Here is a 12,588-nt window from a genome sequence, read left to right as displayed (position 1 = left end):
AGTTTTAAACCAATCACCCATCTGGGGTTTATCACTCTTGATAAAACCTCCTGCTTTGCTTTTCCTTTAACTTAATACTAGTAAAATTAGCAATTTTATAAGTTCATACTTCCATTTAAATGCATTGAAATACCACAGAAGAAACAGCTTTCTCCTCCCCTCGGGGAATGCAGTAAGACTACATTCTCTAACTTTAATGTTGTTGCTATACTTGGAAATGGAGTTTGTGCTTAAAGAAAAAAAAATCCAGATCTTTATTCACCTTCCTTGTATTGACAGGAGAAAGGCCTTAGATCAGCCTTAGAAAATCCATTGGCCAGTATAGATATTTACACTGCTTGCCGTCTTCTGCCAAGTGCTGAAGTCAAACAAATGGTTCGAATTCATTCCAGATACAGTTGCTCACCCTGGGATTAGCTGGAAGCTGAGATCAAACATACAGTGGAGAATTACCGTGGCCTCTTTCTGTTACAGCTCTGGCTGCAGAATGTAGTTGTGTGTGCAAGGAGTATATTTGAAACACAACGTTTGCTTTGCAAGTAGCTCTAAAATGATTTTTTCCACTCTTATGGATGGCCACCAGATGCAAGAAAACAACTCTTTCTGTTTCATGTTGCCTGACACATTTATATGTGTGTGTACATGGTGCTGGATGCATGCCAGACAAGCATGACTCAGGCCAGGCTAGTTGTTTTGCTTGGGCTGATAGCAAGGAAGCCTCAGATCTTAACTTTGGTTCATTGGAGCAAACCACTCCCCCTCCCCCGCTGGTTAACTTGGAAGAGGCCCTGTCTTTGGAAAATTCCATGACTTCCCCACTTGGCCAGAAAATGCAAATTTGCAAATAAGGCCACATCCTGGGAGCTTCCTGGTTTCAAGGTAAACAAGACCTTTAGTGGTCTTAAAAGAAGTCCCTTCTACCATAACCTCTCCCACTAACTTTATTGCAAATTAAATCATGAGTTAAGTGTTAATTGAGGCACAGACCTCCAGAGGAATCAAGGAGTCCCCTACCACACCCACCTCAGTATGCTGAACAATCGAAGACACCCATCTCCAGTGGGGGAAGGACTATCATCAAAATATCAAAGGATGGTCCTTGATGAGTTCACACCTCCATAGCCTCTGTGTTATCCTATGGGAATTTTGTCTGTAAAAAACTGGATCACAGACTCCTCAGTGTGTGCTGTGTCTTTCAGTTACTGTTCACCATGGCTGCAGTTGCAGTTCAAGCAACTAACACCCCTATTCTCCCTACTACTCAAGAACGGCTGTGTGTCACACAGAACAGGTATCAAAGTGCTCTCTACTCTTTCTAACTTTTTTGCCTTCTTCTCCACACTTTTCCTTTAAGGGCTACAGCAAGCATAGCCATCAACAATGTGAATGCTCTCCGCCAAGGAGTTGTAACCTATCTTGTTGGTTAGTTCTTGTTGCCTTATCCTCTGTTTCCTGACCTGAGGAAGCTTGCCATTAACTTTCTGTTGGAAGATTCAGGGTATAAGTTACTTGCAGTGTCCTCTTCTGAAAAGCCACAATGTCATGTTGCTTCCAGCAACATATTGTAAAGGTCTCACAAAAATGCTGCTCTGCTGTATATGAGAATCTGAAGATTTTGAAGTGCAAGCTTACACATGTCTACTCAGATGTAAGTCCCATTGGGTGCAATGGGACTTACTTCCAAGCAAGTGTGTATAGGATTGCAGCCTAAGACTTAGCCTAAGCCAAGGGTTCTCAAGTTCCTTGGGAGTAAAACCCCCAAGGTAAGTTCTTGCAGGGGAGAAGGGGATGCAGAGATGTGATCCCTAGAATCATGCCACTGTTGGGGGGGCCAAGGGCTTTCTTTTACTTACAGGAATGGGCAGCAGTGTCCTGGGGTGCAGGGAGCCCCATGGATGCCTCTGCAGGGTTTCCCAACACGCGGGGAATGAAAATAGAATGATTGCGACCCACTTCCAGTTTGCAATTGTGAGAGTGGAAGTGGGTCACAATCATTCTATTTTCATTCTTGGCGCATTGGGGAGTCCTGCAGAGGTGTCCACAGGACTCCCTATACCCCCTGGAAGCTGCTGCTAATTCCTGTAAGTATGAGAAAGCCCCTGGCCCCCCACAACAGTGGCACGATCCTGGGGATTGCATTGCTGCATTCCTCTCCGCCCCTTAAAGGGATGGTGGCAGAGGACCTCATACTGGGGCATTGTGATGCCCCAGTTGGAGAACCTCTGGCCTAAGCCTAAGTTCCATTGAATACAGTGGGCCTTATTTTTGAGTAGACATTCAGAGAGGATTGTACTGTAAGAGTCTCATCAAGTGCAGATCTTGGGAGTTTGCCACTATGCTCAGTCGTTCCCCCCAAAACACACACCCACACACACACCCACACCCACACACACACACACACACACACACACTTTTTCTTCATCATCCAGCCTGATTGGGAGTTCTAAAGAACCCAAAAACTTGCTGTTCACACTTTTTGTGATTACTGGACTGTGGCCTTTGCGTTACTTGTATGTGCCATTTGTACTTTTACATGGAAGCTTCCTTTATGGGGGTGGGCTGCAGCTTGCCAGAAGAATACCTGCTTTGTATGCAAGAGGTCCCAGGTTTAGTCACCACCCTCTCTTGGTAGGACAGAGAAAAATTCCTGGCTGAAACTTTAGAGAACCACTGCCAGTGTTGTCACTACTGAACTACCAATGGTCTGACTCAGTATAAAGCCATTTCCTTTTGGTATTTGATTGTAGCTTTTGCTTTTTAATTTTTTGGCCCATTTTTTTGGTTTGAATTTAGATTTTTTTTTATAAAGTTGACACGTATTCCACCCACTTTATTCATTGTCATATTTTGACATTATATTCTGCTCTTTTCTCCCACATATTAACATTCTAGTCTACATGGCTACATTTATTTTGAATATCAAAACTTAGTTTCTAATAATTACTAAGTATAATTGGATATGGAGTGCAACCCAATTCTCCCACCTCCTGAATGTGGTTTGCTGCTTATTGAATCAACCACTGTTTGATGAATCTCAGCCTGCAACATGGGACCCAATTTTAAACATTCATTGCTTATGTCTGCACTTTTCCTTTCCTTTCCAGTATTACTAGATGCAAAAGACTTGTACAGCACTCATGCAGTTCTAACAGGGGCATCAAAGAGGGCTTTCAGAAGGTCCTATCTGCCATGCAAGGCTGCACCTATTCAAATCATCTCTACTACTTTTAAAGATTACAGCTCTTATATGCATCCTGCCTGCCTTTGAATCTGGTAATGATCTTTCTTTTCTTTGTGAGGAATGGGGTTTAGCTAAATAAAAAGCAAAGGACCCAATCCTAACCAACTTTCCAATGCTAATGCAGCTGCAGTGCAGCCCTGAGAAAAGGAAACAAAACATTCAATTACCTTGAGGGGGCCTCCATGACCAGTTACAGACCTGCCATAAGGTCTGATGGGGCAAAAGCCCTGGGCGCAAGCCTCTAGGACCCCACAGAAGCCTCTCTGAGGCTCCCGACGGGGGTAGAAACTGTGCTTCCAGTTTTCTGGAAGCACAGTTCATAGCGTTGGGGAACCTCAGAGAGGGTTCCCTAATGCGGGTTCAGGTCGCATGAGGCTCCGTGAGCCTCGGTTTTGGCCTTAGTACACCTCCTCAGGGCCTTAGTACACCTCCTCTCTTACCCCAGCATCAGTCCCTACAGGCTTGGTGGGTCAGCTCAGACCTGTGCCAGCTCTATAGCTGGTGCAAGTCTGTGTTGACCCAGGAAGGTGGATCAGGCCCACCACTGCCAATCCAGCATAGGATTGGGTTGTAAACTGTACTTAAGAGAACATTGTCCATTTACATTATTGGGCTTGAATACAACAGAGTTGATTGTGTGCTACTCACCTAAGGTCAGATCAGGGCATGTCCCAATTGTCACCTGTGTTTCTACAGAATTGGTGCATGCCGAATTTCACATACACGTCAACATGCTAACTCTGCCTTTGACTTAAAATGCAACACACTCACACACATACGCAAAAACATTTAGTTTCAAGAGTCCCACACACATTTTTTCACAGCCATTTTCACAATCCATCATGAACTCTGCACTCCCACTGATCCTAACCAGCATCTCAAAGTATGTCAAAACACAAATTCCAAAGAACACAAATTTCACATTGTACAGGGTAGGCAGTTTGGTTTGGAGTCAGGTTAATACCATATGCTTTTCTACAAATGTGAGGCATTGTACTGCCAATCAAGTTGTAATGTAATTGGAATATTGCAAATTGGTTTATATAATGGATAACGCTTTCTCGAAATTATCCAGAATTTTAGATTCAATGTAAAGAATTCTTAAGGCCAGGCTTGGCTTTGTTGTTTGGAAATCAATGATGCCATACCAATTAGGTGGTATCTCAGGACCATTCCAGAGTATTTGCTATTGGTGTTTGTGTTTTGTATCATTCCTTTTTCAGATACTGTACCGGTAAATTTGCCTTCATAAAACAACTATGCCAATTTCATAAATAAAACTTAAATGGCTATCTTGGGAGCAAGGAAGTGAATAGTGGTGTAACAGACCAATGCATTAGCCTTTGGGTTTTAGAGACCCACATTCAATGTTGCTTCAGACACAAGAGAAATTAATGGAGTGGTCTCAGTCTATCCCCTAATGGATATTTGTCTGCAACACAAAACCGCAGTATAGCTGGAAACAATTAAACATGATGGGCATATTCAGTGATAGGACACAAGAGAGCCATGGGGGGCTATCATTAGAACCATGCCTGCCTCATCTCTGCTTTGCTTTGGTCAGTGCTCTTAGGAACTGATTTTGATGTAGGCTTTTTTCCCTCCTAGGAAGAATATACATGGGGGAAATCTACACTAGAATGGAAAACCAAGGAAAAGAAGATGAGAGAGCAGCAGTGCAAAAATGGAGAAAGGGAAAACCTCAAATGTCCACTGAAAATGATTGATTATTTTGTTTCAAGTCTTGCAACTCTTCTTCAGGGGCAACTGGTTTTATCCATCCAGGGGGTAATGGGATGGAAGACAACTCAAGCAGTCTTCTATACTACCTCAGAGTAACTCTGCTCTACTTATTGTAATCTTTAACCCAGAGTTTCTTCAATGTAATGGAGGTCTACACAACTGAAAGACAGTCTTTTTGTGAATGGTGATCTTGCTCAACAAGATGATTCAGGTAATAATTGTGGCAGAGTTGAGAAAATCTATGGAGGCAATCCTAACTCACTTTCCAGCACTGACATAAGGGCAACACAGCTCCGAGGTTACAGAACAAACATTCCCTTACTTTGAGGAGGCCTCCATGAGTGCCACCCAACTGCAGAATGCAGCACATGCCCCATTGGCACACCTATGCTGGTGCTTCCAGTTTGATGTTGTTTTGGTTGTTTCTAATTAGGGCAATTGCTCAACTGTGAATTCTGGATTTTTTCTAATAGTCTAACATGGCTGCCTTTGACTGAATTTGTTACCTTTTAAGAATACCTTTTAAGAATTTCCAGACTCACAAAGAGAGTCTGGTCCAACAAGAAGCTGACGGAACATACCAAGATCCAGGTCTACAGAGCTTGCATCTTGAGTACACTTCTGTACTGCAGCGAGTCATGGACTCTTCGCTCACAACAGGAGAGGAAACTGAATGCTTTCCACATGCGCTGCCTCCGACACATCCTCGGCATCACCTGGCAGGACAAAGTTCCTAACAACACAGTCCTGGAACGAGCTGGAATCCCTAGCATGTATGCACTGCTGAAACAGAGACGCCTGCGTTGGCTTGGTCATGTCGTGAGAATGGATGATGGCCGGATCCCAAAGGATCTCCTCTATGGAGAACTCGTGCAAGGAAAGCGCCCTACAGGTAGACCACAGCTGCGATACAAGGATGTCTGCAAGAGGGATCTGAAGGCCTTAGGAATGGACCTCAACAGATGGGAAACCTTGGCCTCTGAGCATCCCGCTTGGAGGCAGGCTGTGCAGCATGGCCTTTCCCAGTTTGAAGAGGCACTTGGCCAACAGACTGAGGCAAAGAGGCAAAGAAGGAAGGCCCATAGCCAGGGAGACAGACCAGAGACAGACTGCACTTGCTCCCAGTGTGGAAAGGATTGTCACTCCTGAATCGGCCTTTTCAGCCACACTAGACGCTGTTCCAGAACCACCATTCAGAGTGCAATACCATAGTCTTTCGAGACTGAAGGTTACCAACTAACATAAGAATACCACAGTTTTAATTCTTTTTTGCAACTTATAATGACATGATTTCTCTTTGACAGCTGGTGTAGCGTGGTAGCTATGACTGCAGTCCTGCACACACCACCTGGGAGAAAGGCCCCTTGAACTCAGTGGGTCTTACTTCTGAGGAGAAATACTTAGGAGTGCACTGTAAAAGGCTGAGCTGCAACTCGGATTTTCCTGTTTTGAATCTTGTGATTGACTTCACCGGAATGGAATTGTGCCCTCACTCTAAAAGTTCACAAATAAGATTAAATAGTCATCATGCTATTCTCGATACATATAGGGCGCAGTCCTAACCCCTTATGTCAGTGCTTTCCAGCAATGCAGCTCTGAGGTAAGGGAACAAACATTCCTTTACTTTGAGGAGGCCTCTGTGAGTGTCACCCAACTGCAGGATGCCGCACATGTCCCGTTGGCACCGCTATGCCAGTGCTGGAAAGCACTGACATAAGGAGTTAGGATTGCACCCATAATTGTCATATGACCATCAGATTGCTAACTCACCTTATACTATTCCAAGTTCAAGCATATACTGCGTCCAATGCCCTCTCCCTTTCTCTTGTCAATAATTAACACAATGAATTCATCAACATTGTATCAAGCCAATGAAACAAGATAAAGGGCCTAATTTTGATTCAATTTTCCACTCTTCATATGCAGTTCTGGAACATTTTGTAACATAAATCCCAAATAGAACTTTGGCAAACTTCCAGATGTATTTGACATGAACAAACCTATGCAGTTCTGTCATCATTCAACAGCATATTTACATTTCATAGCCATTGTCAAAGCACCGTATGTTTTACACATCTTAGAATCAGAATTAAACATACACATCTTAGAATTAAACATACACATCTTAGAATTAAAGATAAAACTTCTAAAAAAAGAAGCTCATTATTCTATAATGAGCCAATTAAATCGAAACACACTACCACCTACACACCACCATCTATTTCCTATATTCTCAGTCTATTTTCTTCCTTTTAATCAACACACGCGCTCAACTCTGTCTTCAATAGTATAAACTTGTCAAACTCATTAACTGTATTCTTTACTGACTGCAATTATTATAATATAGCCGTATCACATTTCCATCTATCATTATAAAGATTAACCCTAGCCTTTTGACCCCTGAGGCAGAGGCCCAGTTCTGTGTTCCTTCGTGCACATCCTTTGCTCCCAAGGTCTGAGTCCAGCCATCATGTCAGGTCCAGGCAAACAGGTCCAAGAAAAAGAGATCAGCACTCTTGGTTGCCTAGCAACTGCAGGCTCTTCTCCATGCCCTTTCTTTCTGGACCAGGCACTGTAGTCAGCAAAGGCTCAAGGACTGGTTGAACACAATGGAGGTCTCGCTCATGTGCATCTTTTGCACTCTGTCAGGGTTGGTCTTCCACATACTTAAGAAGTAACTCATTACATCCTGTTGAAAATCCTGGAAAGCTGTGCAGCTTATTTGAATACAAAGTTAATGCATTGCTCCTGAGCAAATAAGCCCTATAATCAGAAGACTTTGAAATTAACATTTGAGCAAGAAAAGTGCTATTGCCTTTCCCGAATAGCTTTACACTGCAGTTTGCTTTCTGTATCTCAGTAATGGCTCAATCCTATCCTTGGGTAGCATCAGCATATTGCCAGATACGCTAGCACAAAGATGGTGCCACTGTCATAGCAACCCTTCCATGGTGGCTGCTGCACAGACATTAGCAACAGATGGAAGTCCATGCACCACTGACAGCGAGGCACAGTGGGAATCACACAGCCAGTGGGAAGGTGGGAAAGAGAGCAGGACAGGATGAGGCAGAACTGACAGCTACCTGATACGAATCCCAGGCTGGATATGCCCCCAGTGGCTCCTCAGAGCTACACCAGCAACACAGCTGGCGTAACTCTGAGGAGTCCCATAGGGGACCATAGAGATAGGAAGCAAGATGGTGACTTCCCTGTGCCTTCCCTCTGTTTTCTTCTATGTTCTAAACTGAAAGTAGTACTGTTTCTTTCATCTGCACACAGTGGCTCTCATAGACTTTGGTAAATTAACAGCTCAATCCTAACTTGCGCTGGAACAGGCAGGCCAGTGGGCTGCGCTGTATCCAGCACAAGTTTGGGGCTGCTTGTGGGTCAGCCCGAGGCAAGGGGAGGCTTTTACCCTGGGCTGCTTTTATCCACAGCAGCCTCAATGGGTCTACTCAGATCTGTGGCACCTAAATTGGTGGTGCAAAGCTGAGCAGTCCAGGACTGCCCCGGGCTGCCTGGGAACGGGGCTGGAGCCAGCATAACTGCCGGATCCTGCCCCTGCCTCCCACTTGCACACTGCTTGGAACACCTGCCGTCTGCCCCCACCTCGAAACGTCTCCTTCCCACCGCCTCCCCACCCTCCCTATACCCCCCCGACTCCTGCACCGGCTTTGCTCGGCCGATGCAACTCACCCATCACTGGGTCCTGTGTTGGCGCAGGGAGGCTGATACATGTATGTGCTTTGGTTTATCACCCCTTATGATGGCATGAAAGTGCTTTATGGAACTTTTGCGACAATGTTGGGCCTGTGCAGGGGACTTGCGCTGGCTGAAGGGCACCTTTGGATTGCGCACTAAACTGCTTAGAAAAGTAAACCTTGAATTTGGCAGTTGCTCTGTCTTTCACTGGGTAAACAATACTTGACCTATGCATCCATTCTGAATGACTGCCCTTCCACAGGGAATGAGGAAAGAGGAAAAGGAAGGGCAGCTAGTCAAAAGGATTTTCAGCCTGTTTCATTTTGGATTTCCAAGTTGCCAAAGTAGAGTAGCAAAGTCCAACCTTCTGGTGAGGGCAAATAGCACCTTCACATCTTGGTGTCTTCCATGCAGGGTCACAGCGTAGCACTGTAAAAGAGTGGACTGAGCTAGCTGATCCAAACCATTTCCCTCTGTCCCATTTCTTGAAATACCTGCTTTATGTGAACATACCTAATACAAAAGCATCAATGGAGAGAAAGTGGGAACAGAGCCAAATTTCACTGGACCTAAACTTGCTGTATATTAAAGAGATGTTGATGGATTGGAGTAGTTAGTGTGATCAGTGACAGCCCTGTTGTTGGTTAATCAAAGAGCCCTGCAGTCAGCACCGGGCGATGTTGAAGGCTTGTAGCAGTTAGGGCTGGAATTATAAACAGGTGCATTTCACTCCCTATCAACCTTTTCTAATTTCACAAGCTTTCCTTGCAAAGAGCGACCCAATATCTGGGCAACTGAGAGCAACAGCCAGAGGCAGAAGAGTGAAGTGCTTTGATCACAGCTTTTGCAGGATGGAAACAAGCACACACAAAGTAAATGGAAATGGGGAGTGAAACTGCATGTGCCATATTAAGACCACTGGTCCATCTTGCACAATATTGTTTACATGGAAAGATGGTTGTTTCCGGCAGAGGTCTATCCCAGCCCAACCTAGTAATCCCAAGGATTGAACCTGGGACCTACCTCATGAAAATTATAGGCTGTATCACTACCCAAAGCTCTTAAACTACAGTAATAGTTCATGGGACACATACATGAGAATTATGAAGATAAAATCAGGACTACTCTCCTGCTTCCACAAGCTGGTTGGTGCCCATCATTCATTTCTATCAGGGTTTCTCCCATCATGCCTAAAGATTTTTCATGTTCCTCAAGGCCTTCTAGGATATCTTGTACTCTTCATACAACATCTACAAGAAACATAGTGCAGAATGCTTGGCTGGGCCAGCAGTTCCTTCCTTAGAACCAGCCAAAAACTGGCTACCTTGTTCTCATAAATGGACCACAAACCAACGGACTCTCCTGATATAGCAAGTTTATCCCAAACTGTTTACAGTTGTTTTGTTAAGGATTACAAAACCATTGACTATGGTAACATTCAGAATTAGACCTATCCGGTTTTTTCACTTTTCCTCATGGGTATAAATGCTTGAGATGGAGGACAAGAGAGCCAAGCTGTTTATCAGCAAACTGTAGAGTTATGTGCCCATACAAATCTTGCAGAAAGCTTTAGTCATGTTCTGTGCTTAAACCATGCAGAGCATTAACTCAACCGGCTTCTGACCCTCTGCATCTAATTTGTTGCCACAAAACCTAAAAATACCCTGAACTTCAATTGGTCAGCCTCTGCTTGTTTCTGAATCTTGAGAATGTCCATCTCTTGAGACTCACCTGAAAGGGATTTCTGTGTTTGGTCTGATGCTGTTTTATCTTTAGATTCTGGACTTGCAGTCTTCCCTAACTGAAGTGTTTGTGCAAGTTATCTATAATCAAAAGGTGTTCTGCCCTGGAATTATGCAAAGCTCAAGCCCAGTGTAGGCTCTGATCCTGTACCCAACTCTTGTTGCTCTAGACCCTGAGCCTGAAAATGCCTCCCACATTTCAAACATTTTTATTCCGCATCTCCCAGAGTTCAGTGGGATTTGCTTGTTAATGATGTCCTTAGCTTGGCAGCCTTTGATTTTTTTGACAGTGGGAATGGCATTCTGACTGCTGCAGTGGCTTCCTTGTGTGATCAGATATCCACCCTAGATTCTGTTGAGATTCTCCAGTGGTGCTCTTGGGTGACTTAATTAGGATGAGAGCTCATTCTAAGCAGTTTCTGCTGCTCAATATTCATTCTAATCATGCAAAAAGATTAAAGTGGAGAACCAGTCAGCCCACCTCTTTTCCCCTCCTGTTTCACCCTGCAGTGAGAAAAGGCTACTAGAGAGCGGGGGTGATACATCACAGAGGATGGGAACCAGGCAAGAAAAGCACCTTGCACTGAGGGTCTCATTAGTGCTATTAAAATGTAGGCTGCTGGAATACAGATGGGTTTTCAGCAAGTGCCTCTGGCCTGTACGTCTAGTTTGTCCTTTTGAAATTGCTTGCTTTAAACGTACTTATGCTTTCACTTGGATTCCAGTTTTTGTCCTGCTGGGTTCCTCACAATCCCCCGCCCCACCCACCAAAGCTGGACTGCTGACAAGAACCCAGGTGATATAAAAACAGTATTTGGATTACCATGAAATGGGCCTTTGTTGAGTCTTGCTGAGTTCGGATTTTAGGAACAAGAGGTGTTTATATAAAACCCACCAATTTAAAGGAAACCAAAATAAACAGTGCAAGCAGAGCTTATCACGATCCAACTGGTGGCAGTTTTGTAGGTTGGATTTTTTAAAAAATGACCCTGCACCAACACATTTTCCCTGGTGCTTCCCCTGGTTCCTTTAAATGCTCCAGTAAATTCTTGTGCATTCCAATGACTTTGGTATAAGAATAGTGCCTTATGAAAAATGGCTCTCACTGAAGATGGAAGCCAAGCACCTTACCTTAGTACATTGTTCTTCAGTCTTGGAGTTGAGACCCAATGGGGTTGTGAAGCCTCAGTTGCGGGGTCACAGCAACTTACAGCAATGAAATAGGTTGAAGATCACTGGACTAAATCACCACAAAGAGGGATCTGTTGTATCCCTTCAGGTACCAAGAGTTTGTGCCCCAGTCCTGCTCAGGTTCTCAGCACTTCTGCTAACATAGCTTTCACTTGTGCTAACACAGCCAGGCTACATCGGAATGTTTCTGCTTTCTCTAACAATAATATTTGGCTACAGTGAACAGTGATGAGAGGGCGTAACAGTGGTGGGGAGTGGGCAGTGATGGGGCAAGGAGTGGGTGGATAAACCCTAGTTTGTTTGTTTGTTTGTTTGTTTGTTTGTTTGTTTCTTTACTTACTTACTTACTTACTTACTTACTTACTTACTTACTTACTTACTTACTGGGGTCATGGCATGAAAACAGTTGAAGACCACTGTCTTAGTATATACTCTGTTTACTCTCTGAGAACCGGCTCAGCTCTCTTGTCCTCCATCTCAAGCATTTATACCCATGAGGAAAAGTGAAAAAACCAGATATGTCTAATTCTGAATGTTACCATAGTCAATGGTTTTGTAATCCTTAACAAAACAAGCCTCTGAGATCCCTGCAATCAAATGAGTAATAATTTTACCTATTCTGCAAAGAAACCCCTCAATAATAGGAAAGGCTCTCAGTATGGATTTGAACATGAGTTTGCACTGTTTATTTTGGTTTCTTCTATATTGCCACGTATTGTAAAACACCAACACTCTGGGCCCAATCCTAATGACCTGCTGCATGCTGGAACGTGTTCTGGTGGCACAGTGTACTTTATGGCCATTGCAAAAGACAGCATGCCATACAGAGCTGCCTAGTCATTGCTGCAAGCGGCAAGTGACCAGGAATGTGCACCAGCATCCAGCCAATAAGCCCCAGTGCTGGCAAGTCAGCATGGGGAACGGGCAGAACAGGGCAGGAAGGGAGAGGAACAGGGAGGAGACTAGGGC

The sequence above is a fragment of the Tiliqua scincoides genome, chromosome 3 (assembly GCF_035046505.1).
Source record: "Tiliqua scincoides isolate rTilSci1 chromosome 3, rTilSci1.hap2, whole genome shotgun sequence".
Taxonomy (NCBI): Eukaryota; Metazoa; Chordata; class Lepidosauria; order Squamata; family Scincidae; genus Tiliqua; species Tiliqua scincoides.
The sequence above is the reverse complement of the archived record's forward strand: the minus strand, read 5'-3'. Positions refer to the sequence as shown.